Here is a 13,178-nt window from a genome sequence, read left to right as displayed (position 1 = left end):
ATTAAACAATCTGGTTAAAAACTCCACTGCCATTTCACCTAAACACCTCCATGCTTCCACAGGTATGTCACCTGGACCAACAGCCTTTCCATTCTTCATCCTCTTCATAGCTATCCTTACTTCCTCCTAGTTAATCCATTGTACTTCATGATTCACTATCCCTACATCATCCAACCTTCTCTCCCTCTCATTCTCTTCATTCATCAACTCCTCAAAGTGCTCTTTCCATCTGCTCAACACACACTCCTCACTTGTGAGTATGTTTCCCTCATTATCCTTTATCACCTTTACCTGCTGCACATCTTTCCTAGCTCAGTCCCTCTGTCTAGCCAATTGGTTCAGGTCCTTTTCTCCTTCCTTAGTGTCCAACCTTTCATACAACTCTTCATATGCCTTATCCTTAGCCTTCGCCACCTCTCTCTTTGCCATGCACCTTATCTCCTCATACTCCTGTCTACTTTCTTCATCTCTCTGACAATCCCACTTCTTCTTTGCCAACCTCTTTCTCTGTATACTCTCCTGTACTTCCTCATTCCACCACCATGTCTCCTTGTCGTCCTTCCTCTGTCCAGATGTCATACCAAGCACCTTTCTAGCTGTCTCCCTTACTAGTTCTGCTGTAGTTACCCAGCTATTTGGTAACTCTTCACTGCCACCCAGTGCCTGTCTTAACTCATCCCTGAACTCCACCTCATAATCACCCTTTTTCAATTTTCACCATTTGATCCTTGGGTGTTGCCCTCCCACTCATCCTCCTTTTCTTGATCACCAATGTCATTCTACAGACCACCATTCTATGCTGCCTAACTACACTTTCCCCAATCACCACTTTACAGTCTCCAATCTCCTTCAACCTGGCCCTCCTACATAAGATATAATCCACCTGTGTGCATCTTCCTCCACTCTTTTATGTCACCCTATGCTCCTCCCTTTTGTTAAAATATGTATTCACCACAGCCATGTCCATCCTTTTCACAAAATCAACTACCATCTGACCTTCTGCATTCCTTTGTTTAACACCATACCTACCCATCACTTCCTCGTCCCCTCTATTCCCTTCACCAACATGCTCACTGAAATCTGCTCCAATCACCACTCTCTCACTCTTGGGTACAGTCATCACCACTTCATCCAACTCACTCCAAAATGTTTCTTTCTCATCTATCGCACACCCAACTTGTGGAGCATATGCACTAACAACATTCATCATTACACTATCAATCATGCGGACAGCAGTAAATATTTACACTGGATCTTCCTCTAGTGGTACCATATAGAAGTGGATGGGCTACCCTTAAGTAAAGGAACCACTGTTGCTTTATGCTAAAAATCAAGGACATAGCCAGTAGAATTAACAATAGGTTTAGTAGGTTGGTCTGATTGTACAGAGGGGGATCACAGGAATGCAGCTGATCCCACAGACCTTGTGCTCTTAATCTTGCTTACAGCTGTATTTAATTGGTAAAAGGTGATGTGAGGGGTCTTATTATGGTCATTTAGGATGGGTGGGTGGGGAACCATACACATTTCTGTTGGTTGACAATTGGTACCAGACCTGTTTGTGGTGGTGTTGGCATTCTCCAGTGGGTCCAAGAGGGTGTTATTTTTATATTTCAGGACAGTGAAGTCCCAGTTCTTGACCTTCATTTTCCTAATTTTGATAGCTAAAGAAGGCCTTAATTATTTCTTCAGTTTTGTCACTCAGTTAAGCTTGTGGGAAGCTTTGCCTAGTGCAATTTTCTTGGCCATGAGTTTGTTGGCAGCATTAAGTTTGGAGCTGTTAAACAAAGCAAGTGTGCTATATGCTCTTTGCATTTTGTTAAGCAGTTTATTAAACCTGCTTTTTTACCAGAAAGGCTTCTTTCTAAACTTTTCACAGTATAATGGCCTAGAAAATAAAGAAACCTTTACCTACAGAGTGCTTAGAGGAATCCAAGAGAAGGTTCCACTGAAAATTCTTACTGATTGTTTGACAGACTCCTGAAAGGCAGCATGATTGTGAATAACTTTATTTTTGTATTAATGATGATCAGGACTACATCATGATCCACTGTGATGAGGAATGGGATGATGGTTGGATTAGAGCAGGCTAATAATAATTGATTTTAAACACAATATTATGTGTATGTTTGCACTAAGGTAGGGTTCTCTTGAGCTACTCCGTCCTGTTCCTGTTCACAAAATCCACAAGGCACTCACCATATTTTACTGCTAGTGTAGTAATTCTCCCAGTCAGTATTTGGATAGTTGAACTGCATTATGTTCGATCATGAACCTTAAGAACAAATATGCAACATTTGTAGGGGGGTGTCATAGACTCGGGGTGATAGCCTAGAAAGTGTAAGTTGTTATCATTTAAATGTATGGGCATATACATTATCTTTCCATTCATATTGGTCATACTGGACTAATTTATCCTAGCACTGTTTGTATTGTATATGAAAATAATGAGATTTTACCCCTCCCATCTCACCTGGCCATAAGCTGTAATAGGGGTGCTACTCTAAAACTTAGAGTGTGCTAGATGAGTCCTTCAACCAGGTCTTTGTGACCCAAGAGATTTCTACTATCTTCAAAGTATTTAACTTCCTGCTCAGACTACACTCATAATGAAGGCTACCTTCACTTTATTTTTCAGATGCTAGAATGTAATATCTGGTAAATAAAGAGTCTAAGGGGGCTGGAAATGTTTTATTCAGGATCTGCATCCCCTGGGAGGGAGGAGATATTACCCAGTTTCACAAAGTAAGAGGTGCCCCCCTCCCCCACATTTCCCTTCAGGTGAAATGATATTAAATTCCCTTGGAGTGGAAGCAGTAACAAAGTCAGTTACTAAAACCAAATCATTCAAATTTTTTTCTTTGTAGTTAAGTGCTATCCTTTGTGAAATTGGGACCTAGCTTAATGCTGAAGTCTCACCTGTTTGGGAAAGGTTTAGCAAGAGCTGTACAATATCATGCTGCTTCTGTTACAGTGTAGAATACCAACATCAGGGTCATCCCTAAAACTCAATAATCTCCAAAGCAATCTGGTGACGTCTCTTATTCTAGCTCCAGGCAGAGAAGAACCTGGGACTCACTTTATCCAGCGTACTTAGAGCAGTATCAGCTGCCTAATCATGCAATCACCAATAATGGATGCCTTGCCTGCGTCTCGCTGGGTACTTTATGGGCTTAGAGGCCTTACAGAGGGAAGCATTAGCTGTCTATCTGTTTCTAGTTGTCTAGTAACTGTAGCTGGGTAGCTCAAGTGAGTGTTTGTGTGTCAAGAAGTTGCTGGCAATTTTGCTCAGAGGACTTTTGTGGGGATTTTTAAGACTGTCTGCATATGCTGTAGAGGTGGGTGTAGCCTGCTTATTAATGTCTTGCTGTATTGGGAGTCATATCTTGAGCTTGCTGTTATATTTACATCTCTGATGTAACACTGAAAGGCCCATGTAGATTGAACGTTTTAGTGAGCATATGGTAGTTTCTACACTGCCTTAAAAAACACTATCCAAAAGGTTAGGGAAGGAGAGGTGTTACATATCCTGCATTCGGTGTTACATGGATATTACTAGTTAAAGTATATTAGATGCTGGGTTACCTAAAGCCAGGAAAAGTTTGGGTGGATACAAAGATGTTGGATGGAGGTAATCCTAGTAGAAGTTGAAGATAACTAAGTAAACAAAACCTAATTAAGAATAGTAGGCAGAAGTAATTGGTATAGTACTACAAATCTGTGTAGACTTACACAGCTGATGTGCTGTAAAAAATAGAGATAGACTGCTAACTGTAAATTTTACAGAAAAAACATTACTGTAGCTATGTGCAGACACAGCCCCATAGGACACTATCAATGTTTAGAGCTCCTCTCATGACTTTCTCCTTATGAGCTGTGGGCAGCATTAATAGATTAGAACAAACTATGTACGATAGATGGTACCATCTGATATTCCAAAACTTAGCTGTTCAAGTCCTGGAATAGTGAGACTGAATGACTGAAAATTCAGACTTACATATACAAATTCCAAGATTGCTGAAAGTGTCCTCTTTTCTTCAGGATATGGCAGTGTTGGAACTGGCAAATGTATGATGGGGGTAAAAACACATTTAAAGAAGAACAGCGATGTTTGACCATCAACATTCTGTATTTTTTTAATATTTTGGGGCTCATACTTAAGAGTATTGGAAGCCACAATACTATATTATTAAAACAATGTGAAAGTGTCGAAAGTATTGAGTTTTTACTTGTTGACATCCTCATGACCGCACATCTTGCCTGCTATGTATTACTTTAGTTTGCATGTGTTTGTGCAGTACTGTTTACAGATATACAGGGAAGAACAACACATCTTTTAAATAATAGAAAGTTAATACCAATCAGGGACAGACAAATAGAGGAAAGTCCACAGAAACAATCACAAAATGCCCACTCACAGAAAACAGCTAAGTAGGCATCCTTCCTCCCCATCAGGATGGAATAAAGTACCTGCTGTACTTTCTACTTTTGTCCCATCCCACAAAAACATCAGATGGTAAATTAGGGTTTGGGTTTAGATTCAAATAAATCCCATTCTCCCTCCAGTAGCCATGTCATTTTCCCATTTCATCTGCAGTTTCATTCACAGATGTACAATGAAGGGACACATTATTTTTAAATGTTGGAAAGTTCCTTTCATTTGGAAATCAGGCAATCACAGAAAAGTCTGAAAGAAACAGAAGTGAGTGGACAGGAAATAGATAACCAGGCCTTCTTCTGTCAATGTGAGACTGAGTCAGGTTAGGTACTTCCTGCAGCTTCCCCTTCTGAGCAATTCCTCAAACAGTCCTCACCCTTGATAATGTTACATTTGCTTTGCAGTAGACCACATCTTTAGAAAGGAGAAAGATGTGCTGAAAATAGTTGCTGTCGGGATTTGTTTGTGTGCTTTTTACACCTGGTGATTTGAACCTGCCCACCCCTACTGTAAATTGAGCTTAATAAAGTCCTCCCTTTCTACACTACTGTTGATAATATTGAATTATCTATTTGCCTTTTATTGTGCTTGTATTGAAAAAGTGCATTTTGCCTCTCATTGTCTGTTCTAATGATTTACTTGATCTGAATTTATTTTCTAGCTAGCTGTTGGATAAAGTAGTGTACTCTAGCAAGTACTTATTTTTACATCAAGAGGTCAGTGGACTTTCCATCTGGCACACTGGAAGGTAGTCTGGTCTGTTTAGCTTGGAGAAACACTTGAAATTTCTGCATCAAGAAAATAAGTATATGTTGTGTCTCTATTGCACTTTTTAAATTGCATTGTATCTGATCCTTGCATTTTTTTCTTTCTTTTTTTACTGTTGTGACAGCATATTTTTTGTACTTGTTTTCAACTGTATTTTCAGCCTAGATAGCATAGTCTAGATTCAGACCTGCTGAATCTAGTCTGTTTTTGTTACACTTGAGTACCAAACCAGCCATCTTACATTAAGAAAGGTTCCCCTGCATCCTTGTAGCAAAAGTATGTGGATTCAGTCTTGTCTGAGCTGGGGATTGCTGGAGGAAGGTTCATTGTGCACTTTCCTATTGGTAGATTAGCTTAAAACTGTTTAATTTCACCTGTATTTAAGCCTCTCTCTTGCTCATTTGCTGCACATCGTGCATCGGGGGTTAACAGTAGCCTGTATAGACACAAACTCTTCCAAACACCACAAAAAGACAGTAAAATCACATCAAAGAAAGACAAGAAGAGAGCACTCCACACTTTTATTATACAGAAATTGAACTCTTTCATCCGGGTACACTAGACTTCATCAGAATAAATACAAATATTGAATCACCCTTATTTTATACAGCTCAGCCAGTCACATGTAAAACCAATTAGGCTAATAAGTTAATTCATAGAAAATTGAAGTACCATAAAAGTTTTTACACATAAAACACTGACAACTACTAAAAATAAGTCAGGTTTACAAACACGTATACCCTGAAATGGCTGTCCCTAAGTACCCTTTAGAAAATGTTAAAATCAATAAAATATAACAGTAGAATCTCAATAACACTAAATAAAACTGCATAACATAAGCTGCTTTTAGTTTCAAAATGCTACTTAGGGACACTTATTTATGTATATAACTATATTACTTGTTCATAAATATAACATTGTCTCATCAATGAACAGACTGTCACTTGAGAAAATTCAAAGATAGAGATCTTTTTAGATTGGCTCTAAAAAGATTGAAACTCAAAAATAAAAAAATTAAAAAGAAAAATGTTTTTTTGCATGGGTCAAGACCCCTGTACCCTGCTGCAGTTTGTAAGAGTGAGCTCTGGGGTTAGAGTTTGGGGAATGGGCTGGGTAAGGACTAAGATATAAGCTAATATCAGCATTTCTCTCTTTACAGGCTTGTTTTTCAGCATTTCAGCTACTTTCTGTCTGAGATCACAGAACAGTGGGGCCAGGGAATTTGCCCTTACCCCACTGTTGTATGATCCCAGAGTTGGTATATATAATTAGTGGGGGTGTGGGGTGCACAAGGTGTCTTGTCCTAACAAAAAATTTTGTTTTTAATCTTGTTTTTGTGTTTTGATCTTTGTAGAGTCTATCTAAAAAGATCACTGTTTTTGTATTCACTCATTTGGCAGTTTGCTCATTCATGAGACAATTGTGTATATATATATATATATATATATATATATATATATATATATATATATATATATATATATATATATATATATATATATATATATACACACACACACACACACACACACACACACACACACACACACACACACACACACACACACACACACACACATATATATATATATATATATATATATATATATATACACACACACACACACACACACACACACACACACACACACACACACACACACATACATACACAGACACACAACATTTGTAAAGGTGGCATATATATGTAGTGAAGACGTATATTAATAAAGATAAGTTTGTATATCTTTTGGACTACAAGCCTTTATTTTGTTTAGTAGGTGATTGCAAAATGTGTTCATGTCTTATACCTATATAATGAGTATGTGTATGTGTGTATGTGTGTGTGTGTGTGTGTGTGTGTGTGTGTGTGTGTGTGTGTGTGTGTGTGTGTGTGTGTGTGTGTGTGTGTGTGTACATGTGAGTAAGTTTGGGCACATACAGGCCAACTTATTGATACATTTATTTGACAATTTTACCTGAGTATCAACGTACCTAAAATGTCATTCTTCTTCCCCCATTGAGCTGTGAGAGGTGGGTGGCTATGTATACACAGTTAACCACCCACTGGCAGTAAGGTGTAGTCTGATGTGTGTACTGTTGTATGTTTGGTTACAGTGCATGGTGCATATGTATCCCCCTTTATGGAGTGATCATCAGTGATGCCACACAGAGGGTATGCAGCATGTGTAAACAGTTGTACAGGAGCTGATGTGCAGTGTCGCCTGCTCTGGAACATGGACTTCCAGTACTAGAGAACCTTTGGGGGGGGTCAAGGAGGCTGTGACTTATGCACTGCTACAGTGCTGTTGAAGGTGCTCCATTATCTTGGATTGGCTCATGTGACTACGAGATCCTTTTGAGTACAACACAGTGTGACTGTAACATCTTGCTTCATTATGTGCACCAGCAGCACTTCTGCATTTGGTGATTTTCAGACAGCATGGCAGGCCATATGCAGTGAGATTTGATGACATCATACCCTAGCTTCCTATCTACACTATTCTGGAGATTGGCAATGGCTTTTAAGGAAGTGAGGGACCACCAGCGTGAATTGCCCATTGTACTGCTCCCTTCGAATACATAAGCCAGTCTTCCACGAGAACGCAACAAAGGGCAAAAGCAAAAAACTCTCTAACCACCCCTAATGGCTCCTCCCAATTGACTCTTGTCCCTAGTGATGAGAAATGAATGGGTCAATTGGTGTGGGGGAAGCTAATGTTTGATAGGCAGCTGGGACAAAGATTTTGCAAAAAATGACAAGATACCTATGCTTGAATAGTCAAACATAAAACAGTCAAAAGCTATTTTATCACAAGACGCACTCATCAGAAATGCACAAAACACAATTTCTTAAAGACTCAACCCCCTACACTTCACATGCAGGATGCAACACCCCCAGTAGTTTAACTCCAACAAACCTAAACCTAAATCTAGACCTAAACCTAACCTTAATCCAATTGCAAACCTGAACAATCCTGATATTAGCCTATATCTCAGTCCTTACCCAACCCATTCTCCAAACTCTAACTCTAGAGTCACTAGCATGTTCAAGTATAACAGCCAAATGGGAATCCATGCAAAGTAACATTCAGACAAACTTCATTTTATTTACATTAACATTCAGCCAAATGCCATTTTATATATGTCTATGTTAAATCATTGAATGCTTAAAAAAAGCAAACGATGATTTATTGAACCCATGTAAGCGAAAGCTTACAATCTCAAGGGAAAAAAAGAAATCGCTGTTCCAAAAAAAAAGAAAAAAAATTGTAAAACATTACATAAAGTGGGAAGCTTTGCCCCCAACCTCCGCGATGTGGAGGGCTGTGCCTTAAATATACCAATCCAAGATTGTACTACAGTTCTGAAAATGGCAAAGTAACGGAAGCGGCCAAGCAATGTCTTTCCCAGGAAAGAATTTGCTTATATGCCGTTTCGCTATTTTGCCTTTTTGTGCTTTCAAGTTCGATCAAGACGCATTTGAAAGAATGTGTCTTTGATCATTTAATAGGAGCCCTTTTATTTAAAGTAACATTCAGCCAAATATGACATCTGATGGAAATTCAGCATTCACACAAGCAAAATGTAACCAAAAGCATTAAATCAAACTACTGCTAACCAAACTGACAATAAATAGACTGATCCCCTCTTATGCTATTAGATTATTAACTGAATATTATCAGTACTTCAGAAGTGTCAGTGATGTCTGGTACTTTTTTTTTATTATTTTAGGATTTGTCTCCCAGTTCATGAAATAATGTGCTGACAGCTCTGCAGAAGCAAGATCATCTAACTGGTAGGAAATAGTAAGATAATTGCAAAACTATCTTGTTCTCTTGAAACTGAATTAATGTATGTTCTGAATTGTTTTGTCTGTATTTGCTAGTCTCTGATGTTCAGTTTCATAGTGCATTTGATTTCCTGGTATGAGCTCTTAGTATTTCACATATAGCTAGTTACATAATATGTCTGCTGTGCAATTTAATGATACTCACATTTTACAACAAGTCAAAACACGTGCACAAATACACAGCAAGTACGTAAGTATCTGATGATATATAAATTGTGGAAGATGTATGCTTAATCTGCAAATCCCTTCTGTGGCAAACTTGCATAAAAGGTCATGCCTAGGACAAGTAGTCAGTAGCATGGCTGTACACATAACTGATCAGTTTACCCATCATGCACCATTTCCTCACCTCCATACCAGTTTACCTCCAGAGTGTATAGTAAATGCATTTGTTGTCATTCCTCAGCAGACTGTACTTGGTCACCAGTAAGAATTTCAGGAATGCTAGACTGAAATGCACAGTGTATCCTAAAAGTGCCACTAGCTAAAATACAAAGTTACAAAGTTACAAATTAAAATGTACTACTGGAGCTTTTCTCCTCGGGTCTCCACTGAAAATGGGCCACAAGCCCAGTTGGACAAACCCGGTTAACAAATGTCAATAAATAAAATAAATATAAATAAAGTATGGAGAAAGTCAATGTAATGAAGACTCATATACCTCTCAACTCCAAGAAAAAAGTATTTGGATTCAACACATAATTTTCACTATTCCACATTAAATAATAATAATATACGTTAAAGATTAACATGAGGATTAATAATGAAATATGCAGCTTTTTTCAACTTCTTCTGCTACTTCTGTTGCTGATTTTTAGAAAGCTGCTTCTAAGCTGGTACTTCAGTAATGTGTTGTATCGGTCTGATTCAGGAAGTTGTAATTCTTAAAAAAACGTACAAAGTTTTCACCCAAGAGATGACTGCTTTATATAACATTCTGAACCATTTGGCTTTTTTTAGCCATAAATCTAAACCAAATAAAAATAAGCATACACATATTTAAAGCCATTCAGTAGGATGACATTTCAAAAGCAGGTTATGCTCTCTTGTTTGGATATGTATTAAGCTACATTCCACATTAATGCAAACCAAATAATGTGTCTATAAATACTAAAAACTCAGGTCTGGGGAACATAAAGAACTAAATCCCCAAAGAAAAACATTTCTAATCACACCCACCATTCACCAACTTCCTTACCCATGAATGGCATCCGTTTAAACAGCAACAACAATGAATCCATTCAGTTGCTGGATTTTACTTCCTCAGACCCATAAGAAACTTATAAATCATTATGTCGTTTTACAACATTCTAAGTAAAATGTTTGAAACTTTTTTTTTTTTTTACTTTTTGATGTGCCTTATGAATATCAGAGACCAGTAGCTAGATTACAGGTTACCACTTAAAGCAAACTTTCCATAACATCTAAACAACAAAATGAAGGCTGCCACCTAAAAATGCTGCATATTTTTTCATAGACAGTGATCTGAATGTTAGAGTATGGCATAACGTTAATTATCACCATTCCAGAGCTGGCAGCTGACAAATGCCGCCCCCCCCCCCCGACATGGTACTAGGAACATCTGGAACCCAGTCTGCTGGTGCTGCTGTTAGCATGGTTGAAATACATCAGGAACACCTGCTCATTTTCTTCCTTCTTACCGTATTCAAAAATCAAGCTACTGGCAATGAGCATCAAGCGTGAAAAAACATGAGCCACTCAAAAAAATTGCTTGGAAATCAAAAGAAAGCACAGGCTAATATATTACAGTTGTTTAGTGCTTTCTTTCTTTTACAAACAAGACTTCATCAGAGCAAAATTTTCAAATAACAAACAGTTTAAAAGCAGTTAGTAGATGATATGACACTTCCTGAACCCCCAATGAATTCATAATAAAAGTCGTATGGTATGTTACTTCCTCAACCCACAATAACATCATGATTAAGGTCATGTGGTCTAATGCTAAAACATGCTTATGGCAATTACAAACATTAACATACAGTATTAAAATACAAACATTATTGTGTACAATAGTAAAAAGCATGGAAAAGAAAATACATAGAAAACTAAAGAATATTAAAAAAAAAATCTTTTATCACCATATATTAAAATTAAAGTTTTTCAGCATGCATACCTCCCCACATCTTCATTATTTCTGGTTGTCACTGGGTCTACCTGCTCCTCCTTCCTACTCTGAGCTTCTCAGAATGAGCTGGGGCTGGCCTGAATCTTAACTGCATCCCCGGGGGGGCAGTGTTGACAGCTGAGGATGTTATTAAGACCTACCCTTACCTCCTCACCCCCAACCCTGCGTTCATTGGCATGTCTGAGGGCTACTCCCTTCTGTGGACCATGTTTTCCCTCATGGGACATTTCTGATGAACTATGCCCCCACACCCAGGATTGGCATAGTTATCCCTCTCAAATCACTAATAAAACCTGGGTCACCTGGGCTTTATCCCTCTATGCCACTGTTCTGTATGTTGTAGACCACATCTTGAGAACACTTTGGATGAAAATGCAGCCATTTAATCTGAGGGAGGGGGGCAGTCACTGGCATTTAAACTTAGCTGCCATACTAATTTTCTATATTCAATACGTGCTTCCCACGGCCTCCTCCCAGGATCAGTTGGAGCACCTTCTAGCACACAAAACATACCTTTTTTAAATACATGTGTTTCTTCTTCTTTGTTAATAAAATTACATTGTCTACAATGACTGCACTAATAGGTCCTTTTTTTTAGTCCTTGCATTAGTTTTCAATTCTTTATCACAATTCCTGTGATGTTGAAGCATTACCAAATGCACATTCACTGAATGTGGTTCATTTGAATGTAAATTGCAAAAAGGTGCTTTTGGTAATCATTAAGGTTGTACTTTTCCCCACTGTTGTACGACCATGGAATTGGTATATATTCATTGGGTGTGTAGTGGGGCTTGTCCCTCTTCAAGAAAAAAACATCTTTTTAAAAAAAAATTTGTGAAAGTGTTTTTTAACAAGTTATTGTCAGACATTCTGTGAATGTGCATTCAATCTGGCGACATGAATCCCAATTTTTCTCCAGGCTTCTCTGATATTATAATTACATTTGTAAAGAAAAGATGAATTATCTCCCAGCTTAGTAAATTATTCTTCAAAATAAGAAAAAAGACACCATGTTTTAATAATTTCCTTAATATTGTTCAAATCCACATTAAAACTTAAAATTATGGAATTTTCTTATGGCTTTAAGTCAGCCAGTGATTTTAAAACTTACATGTTCCCTAAACTTAACATAGATGCAAACTCTGTGTGCCTTTCTTTTTTATCTTATATTTGATCTGCAATAATAGTTAGAATATATATCCCCTGCATAAACATATTCATTTGGTCAAGGTTAAGGGTTGAGCTCGCTAAATGCTTTTGGAAGAGACACAGCTTATTTTAAAAATTGAAACACTTGTATAACTTGAAAGTCGTGATGTGATTAAAAGCTCTTCATATGATCCATGTGTTCTTATTTCAGAAATGAATGACATCAACATTTTAATTAAAGTCATTTAGAGATTTCTGAGAGTTGCAGGATAAGCCAGTTTTGTTTTCAAAGAAAGGCTGAAGAAAAATTGTGATGAAGAGTTGAGAAAAATAATTCAAGGATTCAAAAAATGGATCAATGCAATTTTGTTAATGCAGGAGAAGAAACGCATGGCCCCCTCCAGCTCTCCTACATTCATCTTATAGCAATACATAGTCTTACACAAACCATTAGCCTGCCCATTTCTTACCCCTTTAATCAACATATATTTCCCTAAAAGAACTCTCAGATCAGAAGACAAAGAACTTCTCACCATAAATAAACCAAATAAATCCCCTGGACAAAGCCTAGAATCATACTCAGTAGCAAAAAAAAAATGGAACTCCTTATCTCTAATCATCAGAACTATGTCTAACCTACCCACCTTAAATGCTCCCTAAAAGAATATGTTACAAAATCATGGATCTGCTCCTGTGCCAGTCCTAGCTGAGGTTTCACACTGTACTTCACTCTCCCCTTCCACCTCAGTCATATCTCACAACCCTTTCCAACCTCCTACTCCACTCTTTTCTTTTGTTTTTCCCACTACCTTACGTTATCCACT

This window comes from Protopterus annectens, chromosome 3.part0, assembly GCF_019279795.1.
Source record: "Protopterus annectens isolate FY-2018-M chromosome 3.part0, PAN1.0, whole genome shotgun sequence".
Classification (NCBI taxonomy): Eukaryota; Metazoa; Chordata; order Ceratodontiformes; family Protopteridae; genus Protopterus; species Protopterus annectens.
Note: the sequence above shows the minus strand (reverse complement) of the source record.